Source organism: Schistocerca piceifrons, chromosome 1 (assembly GCF_021461385.2).
Source record: "Schistocerca piceifrons isolate TAMUIC-IGC-003096 chromosome 1, iqSchPice1.1, whole genome shotgun sequence".
Classification (NCBI taxonomy): Eukaryota; Metazoa; Arthropoda; class Insecta; order Orthoptera; family Acrididae; genus Schistocerca; species Schistocerca piceifrons.
The window spans coordinates 309,730,555-309,753,374 of NC_060138.1; positions in this window are offsets into that span (position 1 = coordinate 309,730,555).

A 22,820-nucleotide genomic window follows, 5' to 3' on the forward strand; every position below is an offset into this window, starting at 1 on the left:
TGAAAGTCGCAAGTGGGGCGGCCATCTTTATACTGATACTGCGACGGTATGTGTGCATCTGCACTATGCTGCCACCTACAAGCCATTCTGCACGCTGTTTGTAGCACGCTTACCAACTTACCCGATAACGGCGCGACATTTCGATGTCAGTACAAATTTAAGGTTTTCATTTGACTCACCCTCGTAGGTTGTGTCTGTGTTGGAGTGATGCACATACACGCGAGTTGCCTATTTAAAGTGCATTCACCCAACGACACACACGTCCCACACTTACTTCGTGGTGTAGTGGGCCATAATTTACAACTCGCGGACACATTTGGTGTTTCTGGAGGGTGAAGTAATAGAGCCCACTACATTTGACATTCTTTTCAGCAGGACAATGCACGTCCACATACGGCTGCTGCGACGCAACGTGCACTTCGTGGCGTACAACAGCTTACCTGACCAGCAAGATCACCAGGCGTCTCTCCAATTGAGCATATGATGGAGCAGGAGCTAGATTGTTGTTCTCCGGGGCCTGCAGGAGCCGTTGCCGAGATGCGACAAAAGACGCAAGACTGTCCCAAGCTTCTTATGCCCTTTGTTGCATTTCAGGATGTCATTCGATCGTTTGCATGCGAGAATACGCGTCTGCACTGCCGCGAGACGGAGATACACTGTGTAATTGATGCGACTGTTAGGGCACAATTTACTGTGACATTTGTATTTCATTTGTTCTGAATTTGTTATCATATACACCTACAATCATGAACTCCCTGGCACCTCACTTGTCAGTAAAAACCTCGTCCATGAGTGTTTTGTACTTTTTCCCGCAGTGCAGATACGAATACAAATCTTACGCTGTTACTGTGATAGCTGCAGGAAACAGGGACCTTTCCTCCATATTGTTTGTAACACACAGTAAGTATGTGATGACAGATTCATCTGTGTGTGTACTTAAGATCGTACGGATACTACAGGGTAACATAATGGCCACTTCGATCTGTGTCATTATGTTGACGATATGAGAATAACGTATTACTCAAAGTAACACATGTCTCTACGAAAAGGCATTCGTTTTGTTAAAAGAGATACAGTTCGTCTGTCTATTGTGATATCCATGCACATATGAGATTTTCATCCCTTTGTGTGTGTGTGAGGGTATGTGTGTGTGTGTGTGTGTGTGTGTGTGTGTGTGTGTGTGTGTGTGTGTTTGCCACAGCCTCCAAGTACTTTTTTGACACTGTGGAATAAGGATTATTTAATCCCTTGTATTGTATTCCCCGCAAATTCGGTACTGATTATTAACATTTCACGAACTTCGAAATCATGAGAATGAATCTGTACATACATTAGGTAGTCACTGGGTGCGAGATCTGAGGTATGAGGACTGTTTGCGAGAAGTTTTTACCCAAATCGTCTGTACATTGTGTAAGGTAGAATTTGCGAGTACATCCTCGTTAACCAAGACAGTTCTTCATCTCATCTTTTCACGTCGTCGATTCTGAAAGCCGTATCAGTAGATTTACCTGATACCATTAAATTCGTACAACCATTTTTGTGCCAAGATATGCACGTGGCTTTTAGCCCTGATTGCATTTGTTGGAGCCGGCCGGAGTGGCCGTGCGGTTCTAGGTGCTACAGTCTGGAGCCGAGCGACCGCTACGGTCGCAGGTTCGAATCCTGCCTCGCTCATGGATGTGTGTGATGTCCTTAGGTTAGTTAGGTTTAATTAGTTCTAAGTTCTAAGCGACTGATGACCTCAGATGTTAAGTCGCACAGTGCTCAGAGACGTTTGAACCATTTGTTGGAAATTATTCGACTTTCCTGAAAATGAATATCAGTCTGCACTTGCTATATACCTCACTGACATAAGAAATCCACGTTTCATAAAAAAGCGAAAAAACATATACCTTCTGCCTCCACTCACCATCGGTATTTCTTACTAGAAAACAGTGTTAACTTTCGCAGTTCATTTCGCTGTTAGAAAAAGACAAAATAACAATGTTGTGAGGTACTTCGGCTCCTCGTATCTCGAGTATGTGTGGGTGTGCGTAGTTTAGCCGAAACGCAAACTTTTCAAAGCAGAACTTCTTCATAGTCTACCTGTCTTTAATCTAAGTCTTGAGAGAAGATGTCCAAGTAGGATTTCCCAACTATCGTTTAATGAGTTAACACAATCCAGCCAAGCTGGAATCTGCGGACGGCTACCAGGCGAGAAGGTAGGGTGTTCAATGCTGAGACCTCATGCTGAGCAACAGCGGAGTGTAGATCTCAGTCCTATCTTTAGATTTAGAGCACTAAAGAGGGGACACGTTGCATTACTGGTAAACCATCGTATAATTTTTACTACTGCAAATTTTATTCAAAATAAGTCATAATTTATAGGTTATGCACAAATTAATTACGAGTATTAGATGTCCAGTGATATGTTACATACAAAAAATTACAAAATGTCCTGTTTTATACTCTATAATGACAATTTTACTGCCCAAAATGTTGCGGGAAAAGGAGTTATAATTTATGCTGTGCACTAATTACAAATTGTTACAATTTTTAAGGCTCAAAGAGTATTTTGCACACAAAATGAGCAGAGAGCCTTTTACTCTCTGCTATCGTTACTCTGGGATTCTTCATACGGTTCCTCATTTCCTGCTTCAACGTCTAGTCCCCCGTGCCCACAACGTTATCTTCTTGAAAAAATGGTTCAAACGTCTGAGCACTATGGGACTTAATTTCTGAGGTCATCAGTCCCCTAGAACCTAGAACTAGTTAAACCTAACTAACCTAAGGACATCACACACATCCATGCCCGAGGCAGGATTCGAACCTGCGACCGTAGCGGTCGCGCGATTCCAGACTGTAGCGCCTAGAACCGCTCGGCCACACCCGCCGGCTATGTTCTTGAAGAAAATCATCCTCTTTACTAAAGTCTCCTTTGTCAGTGTCATAATCAGCTTCTTAAAGCAAATCACCCAGTATGTTAATGTCAAAATCAAACTTTGCATCACCATGTCGGCTAATTTCAGTAGCAAAAGACGAGATAAGTAGTGAAGAGGGCCAATGTGATATAAGCCGCACTGAGATAAATTCTAAGCCATAAAACAGGTATGCTGGCTGTTAAAAAAACAGGCGCACCATTACTTAGCATTCGTAACACACACATCAAAAAAAGTTTTACATCATCCCTGTTACCAGAACTCCTGAAGATAGACGTTGACTGTGGGTACTGTATCACAGACACAGTCCCTTTGACTGATCAGAGATGGCACTAAACCCGCCCAAAGATGTAGACAACCATGCATGAGCAGCGCCTATCAGACGGAAGGGGTCCAACAGCCGATCAGTTTCAGTCATTCCACCAGGAAGGAGGTACACGGCTCGTGTTCTCTGTAGTTCAACCATGCCTAGGCGGTCAATACCGCCGTTCGAAAGCGTCCGCATTGTTACTTTGGGCCAGGAAGGGCTCTCGATAAGGAAAGTGTCCAGGCGTCTCGGAGAGAACCAAAAGCGATGTTGTTCGGACATGGAGCAGATACAGAGGGACAAGAACTGTCGATGACATGCCTCGCTCAGGCCACCCAACGGCTACTACTGCAGTGGATGACCGCTACCTACGGATTATGGCTCGGAGGAACCCTGACACCAACGCCACCATGTTGAATAATGCTTTTCGTGCAGCCACACGACGTCGTGTTACTCAAACTGTGCGCAATAGGCTGCATGATGCGCAACTTCACTCCCGACGTCCATGGCGAGGTCCATCTTTGCAAGGACGACACCATGCAGCGCGGTGCAGAAGAGCTCAATAACATGCCGAATAAACCACTGAGTATTGGCATCACGTTCCCTTCACCGATGACTGTCGCATATGCCTTCAACCAGACAATCGTCGGAGACGTGTTTGGAGGCAATCCGGTCAGGCTGAACGCCTGAGACACTGTGTCCAGCTAGTGCAGCAACGCGCAGGTTCCCTGCTGTTCTGGGGTAACATACGCCGCTGGTGGTGATGGAAGGCACTGTAACGGCTTTACGATACGTGAAAGCGATTTTCCGACCGACAGTGCAACCATATCTGCAGCATATTGGCGAGGCATTCATCTTCATGGACGACAATTCGAGCCCTCATTGTGCACATCTTGTGAATGATTTCCTTTAGGATAACGACATCGCTCGAGTAGAGTGGCCAGCATGTTCTCCAGACATGAACCCTATCGAATATGTCTGGGATAGATTTAAAAGGGTTTTTTATGGGCGACGCGACCCACCAACCACTTTGAGCGATCCACATCGAATCGCCACTGAGTGGGACAATCTGGACATTCAGTGCCTTGATGAACTTGTGGACAGTAAGCCACGACGAGTACTGGCATGCAGCAATGCAAGAGGACGTGCTACTGGGTACCGGAGGTACTGGTGTGTACAGCAAGCTGGATCACCACCTCTGAATGTCTCGCTGTATGGTGTGGTACAACATGCAATGTGTGGTTTTCATAAGCAATATAAAGCGCGGAAATGATGTTTATGTTGACCTCTATTCAAATTTTCTGTACAGGTACCGGGACTCTCGGAACAGAGGTGATGGAAAACTTTTCTTGATGTGCGTATTTACGACGAGAGTACCAGTGACCGCAGAAGACAGGCAATAGAAAATTCAGTCATTATTATTAACTATATTTTCCACGAAAGTACTCATCTACATCTCGTCTATGTCTACATCTACATCTAAATGATTACTCTGCAGCTCACAATTAAGTGCCTGGCAGTGGGCCCATCGAACCACCTTCAAGCTATTTCTCTGCCGTTCCACTCTCGAACGACGCGCGGGAAAGACGAGCTCTCTAATCTTTGTGTGCCAGTTCTGATTTCTCTTATTTTATCGTGGTGATCGTTTCTCCCTGTGTAGATGGGCGCCAACAGAATATTTCCGCTGACGGAGGAGAAAGTTGGTGATTGAAATTCCCGGAGAAGATCCTGCGGTAACGAAAAACGCGTTTGTTTTTATGACCGCCACCCAAATTCAAGTATCATGGCCGTCGCACTCTCTCCCCACTGAAGCATACGTATCGCTAATGTATCTAGATTCGCAGGAATCACGAAGAGATACTACCTGCAATCGCAAATTTTCAAGGGTTTAGTAAATTGTGGTTAAGATCTGGTCTCCCATCCTTTAACAAAGCGAACGTGGGAGTGCTTCCATTAAAATTAGACCACCCCTGAGATTTCGGATTTTTGTTCAGTCCGAACTTTTGCTCCGTTTCTAGTGACTTCGTCATGGGCTGGACGATAACATCAATCTGTCATCGCTGTTCTAAACCACGTAGACGCCATACGAGTACAGTTTCGCCGTGGACGTCAAATAGATTCTTATTAGAGCTAACGTTACAAAAATCATTTTTTACCACCGATGTGCAACGGCCTTGCCGCAGTGGATACACCGGTTCCCGTGAGATCACCGAAGTTCACCGCTGTCAAGCGTGGTCGGCGCTTGGATGGGTGACCATCCAGGGCGCCATGCGCTGTTGCCATTTTGCGGGGTGCACTCAGCCTCGTGATGCCAATTGAGGAGCTACTCGACCGAATAGTAGCGGCTTCGGTCAAGAATACCATGAAACGTCCCATTTGAAAAATTATACATGACTGTGCTTAACCTGACACACAATATTTTTAGCGCAACGCAATCTGACTTTCAGAAATCCCTACAAAAGAATGGCCCTGACTAACATTAACCTATGCGTTTCACAAATCGCTTACCTCACAAAAATCTTGGTTACTCGAACCACTGCAATACAGCGAGCGCCACTACTGCCAGCTAAATAAAAGATTCAAACTACGGAAGGCACTAACTACTGACAGGCATAGTCAGGAAATGAAAGATTTTAGTAGAGAACAAACAATGTATTTACCTTAATAGTGTTGAAAAATCATAATATACATAACAGATCATGACATCCAGTCTTAGAAATTTCCAAACTCCGCCATCTCTCTCCCCACATCCACCACTGCTGACAGCTCACCTCCAACTGCGCAACGCTACGCGCTGTTAACAGCCCAGCTGCCCAACACTACAATGGCAGACAACAATGCAAACTAGCCACAGACTGCACACAGCACAGCCAGTGATTCTCACACAGAGCGCTACGTGGCGTTACCAATAAGAAAACCTAAACAGCCTACTTACATAGCCCCCACGCTCCCCACAAAAAATTTTACAAATTGTTTTGGGCAGTGGCCAATAATGATTTGATAAAATTTTTCATAATTACAATAACAAAGATATCAAATGATACATTGTTGGTCAAAAGTTAAAATTTTCTCACAGTCCACAAAGACAGTCCTGATCATTCATCACAGTAAAATAGCAGTGTTTTTCTCAAAGTCTGAGCAGTGAAAGGTGGCTACACTGAGCCACAGCGCCAGAGAGTTTTGTTTCGCCGCCTCCACTGGCAGTGATGATTGAGAAGTAACGGAGGGCAGTGCTTGTGGAGAACTCATGGTAGGCAGTGATTATTGAGAAGTAGCGGAGGGCAGTGCTTGTTGAGAACTCGTAGTAGTCAGTGCTTGTTGAGAACTCGTAGTAGTCAGTGCTTGCTGAGATGTCGTAGTGAAGAGTGGTTGTCGAGATGTGGCACTAGGGAGTTCTTGTTGAGATGTGGTAGTAGCGAGTCGGTGTGGAGATATTGTAATGATTAGAGTGCTTTTCATCAATATAAATGAAGGTAAAAAAAATTTTCTTTTCTCTCTCATTATTTCGGTGTCCTGAATAATGCGTCATTACAGGTTCAGTCAACAAAGCATCTGGCTTGTGTTCTTGTATTAGAGTGTAATTCTGGTTTTCTTGCTCAATTATAGTATTTCTATTTTTTTTAATTACTTCAGTATAAATGGTATTTAAAATTTCTTGTCTTGTTGAAGAAGAACCGTGCCAGATGTGTACGTTGAGTCACACTCCCACACACAGAACAATTACACTTGTGCTTTGGTTTCGTAGGTTTTATAGTTGCTGGGGACTTAATTAATTAATTGTGTTAACAGGAAATTTTCATTTCATTCTTTGTTGTTGTTCTATGCAGTCGGATTGCGTACTAAAACTAGTCAGGGCCAACCGTTTACGAGACTACGTAATCGGACATACAGCGACTAAAAAAATTAAAAAATTATTTGCATTTCATATTTAAATAATTAAGCCCCCATCCAGCAGTAAAAGAAAATGCACACGGAAGTAGTGGATTTCCATGCAGTCTTGAAGAAGTAGTGTTGTCCTTCCAACGGAAAGACAGTGCTGACTCTCGACGTGCAGACAGGTAATGGGCCACAACAGAGAACACCCACAGCAGAGTCATTCGACGTTTTGAAGAATATTGGTAGGTAGGTCATCACAGAGTAGACCCACTGTAGTCCTGGTAGAGATTACGGTATTGGTGGGCCACCAGAGGTGCAGACCCACTGTAGTCCTGGTAGAGATTGTGGTATTGGTGGGCCACCAGAGGTGCAGACCCACTGCAGTCCTTGTAGAAATAATGGTATTGGTGCGTCATCAAAGACGCAGACCCACTGTAGTCCTTGTAGAGATGGCCAGCAGCCATCTGTTGTGACTGTGCAAGTGCAGAATCACCATTGAAGAGTCTTGTGGAGAATATAGCAAGTCCATAAACCACCCCTCGTGTACTCACAAAAAAATTTTTTTTTTTTTGTACTTAGAACCAGCAATGCTGTCATCCAGTCCCTTGCTGAATTATTAACACACGTGCAAACACTATCAGTCCCTACTTCTCGCATATTGTCCATATACTATGTCCAACAGAAACGTGTGCAGTGAAATGAAACTTACAAGTTACTTAATATGATGAACTGGCGTCAATTACAATTTTATAACATAAGAATACAATAACAAAGGTACAAAATACATCATTAAAGAACATAACAATACAGATAAATTGGTAGTAGTACAGGCTTTACAAAAGAATAGAAATAAACAGATACATCAGTGTTACAGGAATTATGACATAAGTACATACATAAAAGATCAGAATAACTTTTGAAACATCAACTCCACACATGAGCATTAAAACAAACCAGAATAAATAATGTCTAAACATCTTTACAAAGAAAATAACATATTATTAGAAAAATTCCACAACATAACTCATATCAGCTAAACACATAAAGACAGGAAAACACAAATATACAAGAGTACACAAACACATAGGAGAATAACACAAGAGGAAAGGGTAGGATTTGTTTTCAGTGTAACGTTTGGTACTGCAGTCCAACCCAAAACTTCATTCCATAGATCGTTCCTCTTACTTCGACGTTTTGCTCCAGCCAAGAAAATTCTATCCAAGCACGCTTTCTGTATTCTGTTCACACATTTCTTACCTCATTATTTATTTACCATTATCTTACCTCAACATTTATTTCCCAAAAAATCCTACCTAAACCTGTTGTCCCTAAACCCCACTTTTTTTGTTCATATCCTCTTTCAAAATTCTTTTTTTTTTTTGGCCCCACCATTTTCTTATAGCTTCTCAATGCATTTCTTCCAATTCATCATAGTTAGTTTCTTATATAGTCTACCCCCTCTTAAGCTAACTTAAATCTACTGAGCTCAGATGCTAAACTAAGGGACGAGGCAATGCAGCAGCATAAAAAAATTAATACAAACAGCAATGAAAAAAAATGGAAACTGTCAAAGCAAGCTACAGTAAATGTAAATTACCAAGCAATGCAACATTACCACTAATATGAGGCAATGTGCAGCAACAAGAAAAATAAATCAGTAGTAAAACTAGCTTAACAGAGTAATACAAAGTGACATTCAGTAGCACTATGCATGGCAAACAGCAGCAGCAAATGCTATAACTAATACCTAAGCATGGAAAAGATCAAGCAGAAAAAATATTACACTAAAGACAACAATGCAGATAAGGGAAATGTCTATTCACATCTTAATATCTATATCATTAAAGTGGTGCACCACAAAAACTAATTCTACAAAAAATTACCAAGTACCTGAAAAGAAAATAATATATGCAGTGACTGTTATTAGTCCCTTCTTATTGTTCTTTCCATTCCAAGAGCTCCTTTTTTCGAAGAATGTGGATAATAAAATAATTATTTAAAAGATCTGTTGACAGAAAGTATTCACATTAGCAAATGCATTTAATTTTATTTCATAAATCCAATGCTGCAACACAGCTGGAAAACAGACATCAAATGAAGTAAGCAGCTATTTACAAAGCATAAAAATATCATTCAATAGTCATGCGACATTTCATAAGTTAGTAGAAATTCTCTCAACTCTCGTAGAAAGACGCTTGTCATAATCAGGTGTGCAGATGTAAGAATATTTCCCATCAATTCATAAGCATTTCAGTAAGTAGCACAAAGTACGATATGTTTGCAAGTAATGAGCGTGTCGTATTTGCAATGCTTTCTGCAAAGGAATGTCAGAACCGACGTTAATGGCCTCTTTTTTTCTCCACCTAATGGCTTTTGCTCCAGGCGGCTGGCCCAGCTGGGCGCCACAACGCATTACATCAAGGTCACTTAGCTTTCTTACCAATATATTTACGACAGCAGTTTCTGCTACAGTGACATATAAAAAATTTTACAGGTCGAAAATTTGCGTTACAAATGTGTAGAAACAAAATCCTATAAATATAACAGTGTCCAAAAAATGTTCGCCAGCATTGTGATACATTCACGCATTTACACACATTTCATAACTCTTAAAGTACGATTCTTGGTTTCCAACATCCTTTTTCACAAGTCAGAGTCCCTAACCACTACTCATTATTCATTACCTTATTACACGTATATATATTCGTCGACACTTCTTCAATATTTCATCATAATAAATACATATCATAATAAACATTCCTCAACAACATAATACACATCGTCGTCGTAATAACAACATCATAACACCTCAGTCAAATCTCAAAAAAGGCGTAGCTTTCTGCAATAATGTCAAAACCTAAAAAAATTCTCTGCTCATGTCAAAAGTATCATCTACCTCAAACGTACTATAAAAATCATGATCCCATATCAAATACATCATTCAAAGCTCTCATAGTATCACAATGGTTCCGGAAAAATATGAGCATTTCACAAAGTACAGACAAAATACAATTTCATAAGTGTGAAGTTATCCAACGGTGTAATTACCTAAACATCTGTCACTAATGTAGTAAAATAAATGTTTGTCTCTCTCAGTTTAATGACTAGACAGCTGTGTAATTCTGTGTCAGAGAAATATGGTACCGATGTGTAAAGTTGTATAAGCAAATACCATGTTAGCTAGGGCTCCTTGTGCTTGCCAAACACATGGTACACAAAGTAGGCGTGTACCCCCCTGAGGATTAATGTAATTATACCCTCAGGTGTTACAGATTACAACAATGGAATGAAATGTATTACGGAAAACCTTTGTATTATTGTACTTCAAATATCTTTAAAAATAAATGATTTAAGTACAAAATTAATCACGTGTCCTGTAGCGCTAAATGTGCGTCTTGCTGTATGATAATCTCTGTGGAAGTGTCATAGTTATTGTCCTCCGAAAGCTAAGTTCTGCAGAAGCCAATGTACTTACCTCATGATAAACAAAAGTGAAATGCTTTGCGTATAGATATCTTAGTTATTACGCTTATTGCTGTGATGAAGAAAGTACTGTGCTGTAATGTATTGTTGTGCCACGAAAAAGGCTGTCTCATTGTTGCTATACCACAAAAGTTACTACTAAAACATGTTTTACTTTACAGAAGAATTCAGAAAAACTGTGCAGATATAAAACAGAAACACCGCAAAAGCAACATTGTAAATTGTCACTCATTAGTAGTGTCGTGATAAAATCGTGTAGCTGTCACATAAACTAACCTCTAAGTCATCTGGTATCTCCCAGAAAGTACTTTAAATCCAGAATGTATTTTCAAGTAAACCAAAATGTTGCATAACACCTCAGTCAAATCTCATTAGCAGTACTGGTAAATGTTCTAAGTATGTGAGCCTTATAGTCGTTACGTAATCGTGCAACTAACAAGCAAGAATGTACACACACAGTAACACTGTGTCGTCTGTTCACAATAACAATGCATTCGTAATTTCTGTTTAAATAAGTTCTCTTGGTTCTTGACTGGATATTTAACTTCAAACATTGTTGCATGTTAACAGATTCTAAGTCTGACAAAGCATACTAGAAATGTGAAGTGAAAAATTTTATGGCAAAGACTAAGTTATAAAGCAGATTATCTTTCAATAAACGGTTTGACATGTGAAATGTGGTGCAATCCTTTACTCTTCCTAGTACGCAGAGGTTCAACTTGAACGGAATTATCATGCGGTATACGTCGCTGAGGAATACTGGAAATTTTCTCAAGGTTAGCTATGTTATTTTTCTCCCAGCCAGCCGGCGAACGTGGCTGCCTGCGGTGCAAGTCATTGTCTGTCCCTTTGTTGGCGCGCATCGTTATTGGGATTAGGAGACCTAACTTCTACAAATTCACCTTCACGAGAAGGCCCTGCCCTGTTTGAAGCTCGCCAGTTCTGATGGAATTCAGGTCTGACGTTTTGTCGGTAGTTTACATGGCTTCTTGTTTGTCGGTCATGTGGTGGAGAATTTCTCCCGGAATCGTAAATGCGCGCTGAACTGTTGCATCTGAAGTTATTCTGTCTCCCTTGATAATAATTGTTTTTGTTCCCATATTGTCCGTTTCTATGGTAATCTTTGTCATATTCATTACTACGGAAATGCGATCTTTCTCTGGAACTATTATTACTCTGCCAGTGGTTGTCATATGGGTGGTGTCTGTTTTGGTCACGATTTGCGTTGTAAGAATAGACTTGTTGTGTCCAGTTATTGTTTCTGTCGTCATGGAATTGTGACGGATGTGACCTGTAGTGATTGTTTTCCTGTTTTCGCATCCCACGACTGTCTGTGTCAATTTCTAATTCTTGTAAGAGTCCCTGAAAAGCTTCAGTGCCGTCCTTGCAACGTCCTGCCAAAATAATATTTCTTAAATGTTCAGGCAATTTCATTAAGCAAATGCGGATGAGTTCTGAGGGGCTGTGTAGGTTTGACAGGTATTGATTCTTGTGCAACATGTCTTCAAAATATTTGACAAGAGTGGAAAATTCAGATTGTTCACAGTGTTTCATCATCATGATACTATGTTTTACTCGGTCTTGCGTAGCTTGAGACCAATATGCTGAGAGGAAGGCATGATAAAATTCTCCTTCGCTGTGGCAATCATGAATGACCGATCGCATTCTTACAGCTGGTCCATTCTCTAAATAGCCACACATAAATTCTAATCTGTGCTGCAATGACCAGTTGGGAGGAAAACAATGAGAGAATTGATGGAGCCATGCTTGTGGATGAATGTCGTTGCCAGAATTCTTAAATGTTTTGAATTTACGTGTAGTAATAAACAGCTTATAGTCAAAATCATCATGTTGGCTAGTCGCATGTCGGTCATTATTACGTAGTTTCGGCGGTTCCATCTCAAAATTCGGTGTACCTTGCCAATTTCTTTCATAATTTCCGAAGTGCCCTGAGTTATTATTTTGTGGCTGTTCCGTACTTCTATGTCCCTCTTCCCGTATTGGAGCGCGAGTGGCCTCTGAAATACGCAATTCTTGTATTACCTGAGTCAGCTGATCTTGTACTTTCCGGATTTCTCTTTGATGTTGCGTATTAATTTGATTCTGATTTTGTTTGAATTTCCTAATTTGTTCGCACTCTTCTGTGTCATTAAAGACTACCGGTTTTGTGTCATTCAGATTATCATCTACCTTCGTAGGTAAGTTAGTGAACTGATCCGAAAGTTTGGCTACTTTCTCCGATAGTGAACACATTTCCTCAGTGTGTTTTTCTGAACCAAGTTTCAGAGTGTCCATTTGTGTTGAAATCGCATCTACTGTGTCCTTTAAGTTTTCCTGAGTTTTTGCAAGTTGCGTAACCGAATCGGTAGATGCAACTGAGTCAATTTTAGCTTGCAAGGTGTCGTGATTTTCATGAACAATAGTTCGCAGTTCTTTTATGGCTGCTTCATGACTCTGTAATGCATTTTCATGACGCGAAAAAATAGGTTGGAAATGCTCACAAATTTGTGTTTTTACGTCATTACAGACTTTTTGACATTTCGATTCGATTTTATGTAACTCAGTAGTTAAATCTTCACGTGTTTGTTCAAGAGTTTGTTCCAATGAGTCTAACTTTTGAAGCTATTGCTGTGTTTGTCTCTGATTTTGTTCCATCGTGTCTAACTGTTGCTGTGTTTGTCTCTGGTGTTGCCCCATTGTGTATAACTTTTGAAGCTTTTGCTGAGTTTGTCTCTGATTGTGTTCCATTTGTTGCATTAATTGCAATAATAATGTATTAGTGTCTGGAATGTGTTTCTCTATGCTTTTTGGCAGTGCATTTTCATCTACAAAATTCACGTTTTGACAAGCAGAAAATGTGTCTAGACTCATTTGAGAAAACGATGAGGACCCAAAACCTGAGTCTACAGTATTTGCAATATTGTGTTCTGTCATTTCGGATTCCTGAGGCGAGCTGTTGCCGACCGATCGATCGATAACGCTTCCCTGTTCACTACCTGTTTCACTGTATACACCATTATTTGCAGCCCGCTCCATTTCCCTACGCACTATTACCAAATTACTACTTTGAATGTCTGTTACTTCATTACACAGTGGTGCTGATAAGCTACGCTCGTTGTCACTATTATTTCTCAGTTTACTTTGGAGCCTAGTGTTACGTTTTTCACACGCCATTATTGTCACAATATTTCACACGACAACACGGAAAAGCACAATTTGAAGAGCAAAATAACAAAACACATTAACATAGCATTGAAAATAATATCTAGTTAATTGCAAGCGCAGCTGCGAAATACTTGGTGCAAATCTACATGCATGCCACAACTGTTTTACTGTACAACAATGAAAGACTGCAGCTACAAAGGAGATTCTCTCTACAATTATGCGCTAGCAATAAACAAAAGCTGCAATAATTACACAAACTACAAGAAAAAATCAGAAGATTCCAGTGAGGTATCCTGGCAGGGTCGCCATATGAAACGTCCCCTTTGAAAAATTATACGTGACTGTGCTTAACCTGACACACAATATTTTTAGCGCAACGCAATCTGACTTTCAGAAATCCCTACAAAAGAATGGCCCTGACTAACATTAACATATGTGTTTCACAAATCGCTTACCTCACAAAAATCTTGGTTACTCGAACCACTGCAATACAGCGAGCGCCACTACTGCCAGCTAAATAAAAGATTCAAACTACGGAAGGCACTAACTACTGACAGGCATAGTCAGGAAATGAAAGATTTTAGTAGAGAACAAACAATGTATTTACCTTAATAGTGTTGAAAAATCATAATATACATAACAGATCATGACATCCAGTCTTAGAAATTTCCAAACTCCGCCATCTCTCTCCCCACATCCACCACTGCTGGCAGCTCACCTCCAACTGCGCAACGCTACGCGCTGTTAACAGCCCAGCTGCCCAACACTACAATGGCAGACAACAATGCAAACTAGCCACAGACTGCACACAGCACAGCCAGTGATTCTCACACAGAGCGCTACGTGGCGTTACCAATAAGAAAACCTAAACAGCCTACTTACAACCATCGCAACGGCCGGGAGAGCGGTGTGCTGATCCCACGCCCCTCCTATCAGCAACCTCCAATGAGGATGACACGGCGGTGGGATGGTCCCGGTAGGCCACTCGTGGCCTAAAGACGGAGTGGTTTTTTTTTTTTTTTTACCATCGATACCTAGTGACGACTTTGTGTAAGCCCATAAAAAAAACAAAAAAAAAAGAAAACAATTAATTTCCTATGATAGAGAATTGGAATGATTCACGATGCGACCTGAAAGCGACAGAGGCACGGTGTACTGCTCGTGCCAGCGGCAGGAGCCTCGCGACACAACGGGTGCCCTACTATAAATTAGGCGCTGCTTTTTATTATTACTATTAGTATCGCAGACTGCGCAGCGCAGGCCCCTAATGGCCGAGCACCCAGTATTTCAGGGGGGGCAGAGGCCGCGGCTGCGGCTGCGCCACGCAACAGTAATTAATGGTGCGTGAAGCGCGCAGTAATTGAGGCGCACGCACTCCCGCACGCACGCGGGCCGGCGCGTGTTCTGGGCGCAGCGCACGCACGCGATCTGCGCGGCGCGTTCCACTTGAAGACGGCGCCACATCCTCTGTTGATTCACATGCGCGTCCCCAGGCCGCCCCTGCCTTATCTTATCTGGCAACACGAATTTGCATTCTAAACGCGGCCGGAGAGGGCTGCAGGGCCCCACGCCTGCGCCCGCGGCTCGGGAGTTCAGCGCAGCGCAGCGCCCCGCACACTGCCGTCACGTCGCAGCCTCTCCACGCTGCTACACCTCTTACTCCGCCTTCCGCTCCGATATCTATTTTCCACACTGTCCCACAACTTTCTTATAGTCCCCAGCTTTTTCTCCTCTTCTTCTTTTTGCGTTACGGCCTCTGTAGGACCACGGATAGCCCCTTCGTGGACCGCATTTTCCTCTTCTTCTCCCAGAACCTCTTCATTCTTTCTCTTCTTCTCTCCCGCTCTTCTTCCGAGATCTTCAGTTTCCGTTTCTCCTGGCGGCTCCACTGGTGACATTCTAATCTTTTCCTGTATTCTTCTCTGTCATTGATCTCCGGCATATTTGTCGGTGTATATTTGTTCCTCCAATTTTCCTTTCCTTCGACCTTGATCCCCAATTCCAACCGGTCCTTCCGAAGTTCAACAATCCACTTGGTTCCTGTCTTTTCCCTTGTCCTCCCTGTTGTTTCCCACACTCTCTTTGTCATTCTGTTCATACTCATCCTAACTACATGCCCAGCAAACCTTGCCGTTTTGAGTCTGATTTCCCTCGATATTGTTCTCATGTTCCGGTACAGATCTTCCCTAGGTCTTCATCCACCTCTTTTGGAACCTAGTATTTTTCTCTTCTTTCTCTCGTTGTTCTGCCCCATTTCTTCCTAGCGTCATCGTCTCAGCAGCATATAATACTGCATTCCTCACTGTTGCCTTGTAGTGGCTATTCTTTGCCTCTGTAGATATATTGTTTTTATTGTATATCTCTCTCGTCATGCAGAAGGCTGACTTCATCTTCTTTATCCTCTCTGTTATTCCCTCCTGTTCCTTCCTGTTATAAATTCTCCCACGTATTTAAATTTGTCCACCATTTGCACAGTGCCTTCCAGTGTTTCCCAGTTTGCAGTGATGTTTAATGTCTTTGTCTTGTTATAGGCGATCCTCAGTCCCACCTTTCTGGCTACCTTACTTAAGTTGTCGAGTTTTTCCTCCCCTTTCACCTTCTCCCTTTCATTGACTATCCCCCTTCCCCTCTTTCTCTCTCTTACTGTTTCTTCTCTCTCTCTCTCTCTCTCTCTCTCTCTCTCTCAACTGCATCATCCATCCATCCTATAGATCAGAAATGAGCTCTGTATACTCGCTTTAAACTAACCTACGTGTTCTGTGACGTCATCTCCGAAGTCGTCGACTCCCTGCGCTCCTAAACTCGACTCTTGAGTCTCCGCCGCTGTCCACGTGTCATTTGGGTCAGTTGTCAGATGCAATTGGGCTCTACTCGCTCAGAAAGGAGAGCCAGTAAACTAGTTCGCATTCCCGCTACATGCGTAACCGTTTTGAAAGAAATCTTTGCACTAAATTACTATTCATTTATTTCACAGTCTTGATTTCGGCTTTACAGCCATTCTCAAGGGCTATTTTAAATGTCACAAAATATCCAACTTGCCTAAATAGCTAATGTAACGAATGATCGGCTAGCAATGAATATTGTTTATACATACATTTATATACGTAAAAAATTTCAGAACGCTGGCATAAATTTATTTTAATGTTTAACTTCTATTCAGAGAAAATCTAACATTTACGTTGTCACGTACACACTTTCGAGGATGTAGTGTAGTCTCTACACGGTTATTAACTATAAAAATAAATTACACAAATGAATTTTAAGCTACACAATTCGCTGTTAGTGCATAAACGCAAGTTTCCATGGCCGAAAGATTATAGAAATAGTGCACTTCCTTTGTCGCAGGGATGTAACAATCACGTTGCTTTGGCCCAGTTTTAATTCGAGGTAGCACATATCATTTCTTGTGGTGAAGGTGGAAAAAATAAGAATAGTACAATTTTGTTTCCACTGGAAGCGTAAATCATAGCATGAAACTTATTCCAGGTATCACTCCTCCACTAACAGAACACAATTGAAGTTGTGCTCTTGGCATCAGTTAATTTTCATCTGGCACACTCCGCATTTTCACAAAACACTGCTACGTTAAAGACCATCTGATCCCGCCAATCGGTCATTTCGCCTCGTCAGTGCTACTTTACAGCAGCAAGATCATGTACTCATCTTACGTACTAACAATAACTCATGACCAGCCTTACACTGCATTCTGCTTCAGTAAGAGAGAACGAGTCGACGAGTATGAAGCGGCCGCAGCGCCACGGGCCTCGGACTCGTCATGCAAAAATTGGAAATTTGTGGTAAAGATTATGAGACGAAACTGCTGAGGTCATCGGTCCCTAGGCTTACGCACTACTTAATCTAACTTAAACTAACTTACGCTAAGGACAACAACACACCCACGCCCGAGGACTCGAACCTTCGACGGGGGGAGCTGCGCGAACCGTGACAGGACGCCCAAGACCGCACGGCTACCCCGCGCGGTACTCGTCATACTCGTGGAACTAAAGCGGTAACGAAGGAAGCCCGTTAACACTGATGTAGTGGTACGTCTACACTGAGACACATGTATCGCAACTTGCATGAGCGCCATACCAATTGGACATGTTGCGATAGACCGTCTCATAAAAAAGTTGACATAACTTGTATGAGGATCTTCTTGCCTATACAACTAACATATATCTTGTTTATCTAGCTTTTTCGTGATATACTCGACAAGCTGCAGAAGTGGGCACATGCGCAGTACCAGCTGCCAAGCCAAAATATTTGTGTACAAATGCCTGTTTCATCTTGAGTATTCTGTGTAGTCTGTCGTATTCCTTGCGTTTTGTCGGGTTTCCTTTCTTCATCTAAAACCACAAGTGCATCAGCAATTAAAAATGTGAAGTATTCCACATCGTTTTCGGAAGCCATCGTGAATTCTGAACAGCTCATCGAAATCACTTATACAAAGCGCCAGACGTAAATGCACGAGCATACATGTATGACTTGCAAGTAGCGCGCTCATGAAAGTCACGATATACAGGACGGTCCATCTGAAGTTTCAGGGGAGGAAAACTATACATAGGGTAAAAATAGTCGGCAAGACAAGTTCGTAAGCTCAAAGGAGGACATCAAATGATAGTACACGTGACCCCCGGCGCCCGTTCCCTTGGGAGGGGGGGGGGGGGTGCAACTTATAAATCTTGAATGGAAACCCCATTTTTATTCCAGATTCGTATTCTCCATAAAAAAGCAATCAAGTTTTGTCTGAAAAAAATTTTTAAAACATTGACAGATGGCGCTGAAATCGAGAAAAATTAAAATTTGGGAAGACCTCTGATTTATTTAGAATGATCCGAGAAGGACGCATCAAATCGATACAAAATGTGCATGCATGTCGCGCATACTACTCCCGATACAAATCCTAGATCTAAAAGTATCTTAACAGTGGCGCCTTGATTAGTGAAGTATGCAACCTGAACGTAAGACTCGTACTCGCTCCGTTCCTGATCTCTACTCCATCATCCGCCATCACATCAACCACCTCCATATCCACTTCACCGTCCTAACGTTTCTGTACTGCTCTCTCTCTCTCTCCTTTTCCTCATTCCCTTCTCCTATCCATCCCTCGTCAGCTCTTTTTCTCTTCCTTTTCTTTCCTTTCCGATTACACCTCCCTCTCACGTTCTACCTCAGCATATGCCGCACTCTCTCTCTCTCTCTCTCTCTCTCTCTCTCTCTCTCTCTCTCTCTCATTCTCTATTTTTCTATCGCTCTCCTTCCTCAATGTTTCCATTTTTCTGGTCTCTCAGCGTCATCTTTTGTGTACTATTTTATGCATCCCAAAAACACACGCTGAAGCTTTAATTTCTGAGATAAACAATTAATATACAGTTTTGTTTCTGCTTTAAGAATTAAATTAACTCATTTACTTCGATGCTGGCCTGATAATTAAAATCAATTGAAACATGATTCAATGTGCACACCTTCCGAAAAGAGAACATGTTAGAAGAATAAAACGGAAATATGATGTGTCAGATAATGAGACATTTATGTTCGCAGATACATATAATGAACTAGCGGCATATACAGCACAACACAAATTTTATAAATGAGTAAATTACGCCACAAAAATAAATAATGAGCAGATGCTGAGAGAGCTACGTTTACCTGGGGCGTTTTGCCTGAGAAACACTAGAGGCCCTTTTTATAGGACTGCAAGTTCCGACGAGAGTTAAGAAAAGCGAAACCTTTATACTTCAACTAGTATTTATGGCATGCTCGCCACAGTAGTTATCACAATCACATACAGCGCGTAGCGATGATCCGGAGCAAACTTGAGTGACCATCCTATCTCATAAGATATACAGTTCGTCCGTATACAGTGTTTGCAGTCAAGGTCAGAGTCCGATTCACAGCAATCTTCATTAACCCGAAGGATAATTCCTAACCAGTGTCCAGCTCACAATTATGTGAAGGACTATGTGCGAAACTAAAGCAGATACAGCATGGTGAGAATCAAGTACATCGAAATGCCTGTAGCGCTTTTTTTTCTGTTTGGAGTATCGATGTTTTAGTCCTTCACTGAACCAAGAATATTGGAGTTGTAACGATAGGCAATAATAGGCCTAACAGGGTCTTAACCGACCGACTGTATATTGTCGTTTGGATGGAATCCAGGTTATAATATTACTTTAGAGTCGTCCTCTAAGGTGGAAAGTGCGACGTTGATGAGAATTTCGTGGTTTGGAACATGCGATGCCTATGTCTTGCACATGGGGTAAGGTTTGTCAAAGATGATATACGTTGGTGTACAGTCTGATGACATTCTGAAATGCTGTTTTCATGGAATCCATGTTGGTGACTATGTGCTTATCGCGAATATGTTCGCAGGGGGACCCACGTAAGATCCGAGAGAGAACATTATTTTGCAGGATTATAGGCATTGTAATTCGGTAGTGGACGCTATGCCTCAAGCTGTGCTCCGTACAAAAGGACTGAGAGAACGGTCGACTTGTAGAGCCGAAGTTTGGTAGACTGGAGAAGTGCGTTGTTGATGCAAAATAGCACCGAAGTTCTAGCTATTTGTAGGCTCCTTCTCCGTTCGTCCTGGATATGGGCATGGAAGAAGAATCCACCATCCAGGATAATCCCTAGGTAGCATACAGTATGCGACCATAGGATTCTGCGGCCTTGCACCTGGACAGGATGCACACCCGATAGTCGCCTGAAGGAGAATAACGTAAATATCCTGGCAGCACCAAGAGACGGCCTTGTCCATCTGATGCTGTAGTCAGAAAGCTTAGACAAAGTGTTGTCTCTTGTTTTGTGAAGAATGCCATGTCGTCGCAAATTGAGCAATAAGGTCTTTGTCAACTCGGGGTAAGTTGTTAGCGGTGGTAGGTGGTTCTGATCTATTTTGTATTCAGCCCTCCGTGTTGCAATCGGCAACCTCCGCAATTAATTCTACGTCTGCTGGCGGCGTACCTGCCTCCGTGGTGCCCTTTCTGTTGGTGTGGTCTGTCTCCCAAACAATCCCGATGTTTATATATTTTGTCATAATTAGTTTCCCAGTGAGTAGCGCAAGCAGTGGCGAGATGTGCGGCCAGCCACACCACTGCTCGTCGTACCGTTCGCATTCTCGGCTAGCCGCAGTGAATGTCGGATCTTCGCTATGCGGAAACCCATAACGCCATCAACGAATAAGTGTGGATCAGGCGGCACTGGCAGACATGGGCAAGGTTGCCACCTCGAAACAGCACCGGGTAGTGAGTCCACCTGATTGCTCCAACACTCCGACATCACAAAATTCTATGTTCAAATGTTCTTCTCCGAGGCTCAAGCCGAACAGCAAGATGTTCTCCTCTCTTTCTCTTGCTCTTTATCCCAGTGTTCATTCTCATTGGTCCATCTGTGCTCAGATTACAAACTAGTGGCTTCCACTAGGAAATCTTAGCCCTGGTTTGTTCAACCAGAAACAAATTCTTACGGAAACATATCGCGATTGTAATTTCAGTGTTTGGCTGCCATTTGCTTCTGTCCACGGGCGAATTCCTTGTAGAAAATCAGGTTACATCAAATTGATCTTTTCTGGAGGCTTCCTTGGTGTTTTCGTGCCATCCTGGAGAATTCGTACTCAGTTTTATGGCTGCCCGGACGTGGCAACCATAATTTGGATATGGAGGAGGACGTGACCAGGTTGTGACTAAAATCTGGTGGCAGGAAAACGATTAGCGACAAATAAGCGCCAGCTAGTATAAAACAGTTACTTAGCTTTATTGGCAGCGAAGAGTGTACCATAGATACAGTTCCAATTAGTATCCAAAGAATATTCCTGATTCGTGGCCTAAGTCGTTATACAATACTGAATCACACAGCGAGCTAGCTAACCAGAAAACGAACGACGGCCATGACGACTGCAACGAGCTGTCTGCCAGACCCTAGACTCGGGGCCAGCGCTCCTGTTACATGGTGTAGCCAGAGGGCGCTGTAGGCCCCAGCTCAGCAATGGCGCGATCTCTTCGGTCGGCGGCAACGCCATGCGCCGCCGGTGGTCGCGACGGGAAACTGTCGCAAGCGATGCGACGGCAGGGCGCGCGCACTTTTCGGTTAGGTCAGAGATGGACATTTCCTAAGTGTATGGTCTATGATTTAGAGATGGCGTAGCTCATGAGTTGTTTCGAGCAAAGCCTCGTCTGGTCTGAGTGGTACGCCTTCCTATCACTGTCATTTTAGATGATTCGTGCACAGTGTTTTTTTTTTTTTTGAGTCATCAGTTCTGATTTAATTTTCAAAATTCGTCTGTAGCAACATATCTCAAGTGCTTTGATTCTCTTCTATTCTGGTTCTCCCACAGTCCATGTTTCACTACCATACAACGTCGTGCTCCAAACGTACATTCCTAGAAATTTCTTTCTCAAATCAATGCTTATGTTTGATACTAGTAGTCTTTTCTTGGCCACGAATGCCATTTTTGCTAGTGATAGTCTGATTTTGATGTCTTCTTGCTCCGTGCGTCATTGGTTATTTTGCTGCCTAGGTAGCAGAATTCTTCATCTACTTCGTGACCGTCAGTCCTGATGTTAAGTAGCTTGCTATTCTCATTTCCGCTCCTTCTCATTATTTTCGTCATTCTTTGATTTACTCTCAATCCATATTCTATACTCACTAGACTGCCCATTCCATTCAGCATATCATGTAATTCTTCTACACTTTCACTGAGGACAGTAATGTCATCAGCGAATCGTATCATTGATATCCTTTCACCTCGAATTCTTATTCCACTCTTGAACCTTTCTTTTATTTTCATCATTGCTTCTTCGATGTACAGATTGAACAGTAGAGTCGAAAGACTACATCTCTGCCTTACACCCTTTTAAACCGAGCACTTCGTTCTTGATCGTCCACTCTTATTATTACCTCTTGACTGTTGTATATATTGTTTATTACAAGTCTCTCCCTATAGATTACCCCTATTTTTCTCAGAATTTCGAACATATCGCACCATTTTACATTGTCCAAAGCTTTTCCCAAGTCAACAAATCCCATGAACGTGTCTTGATTTTTCTTTAGTATTGTTTCCATTATCAACC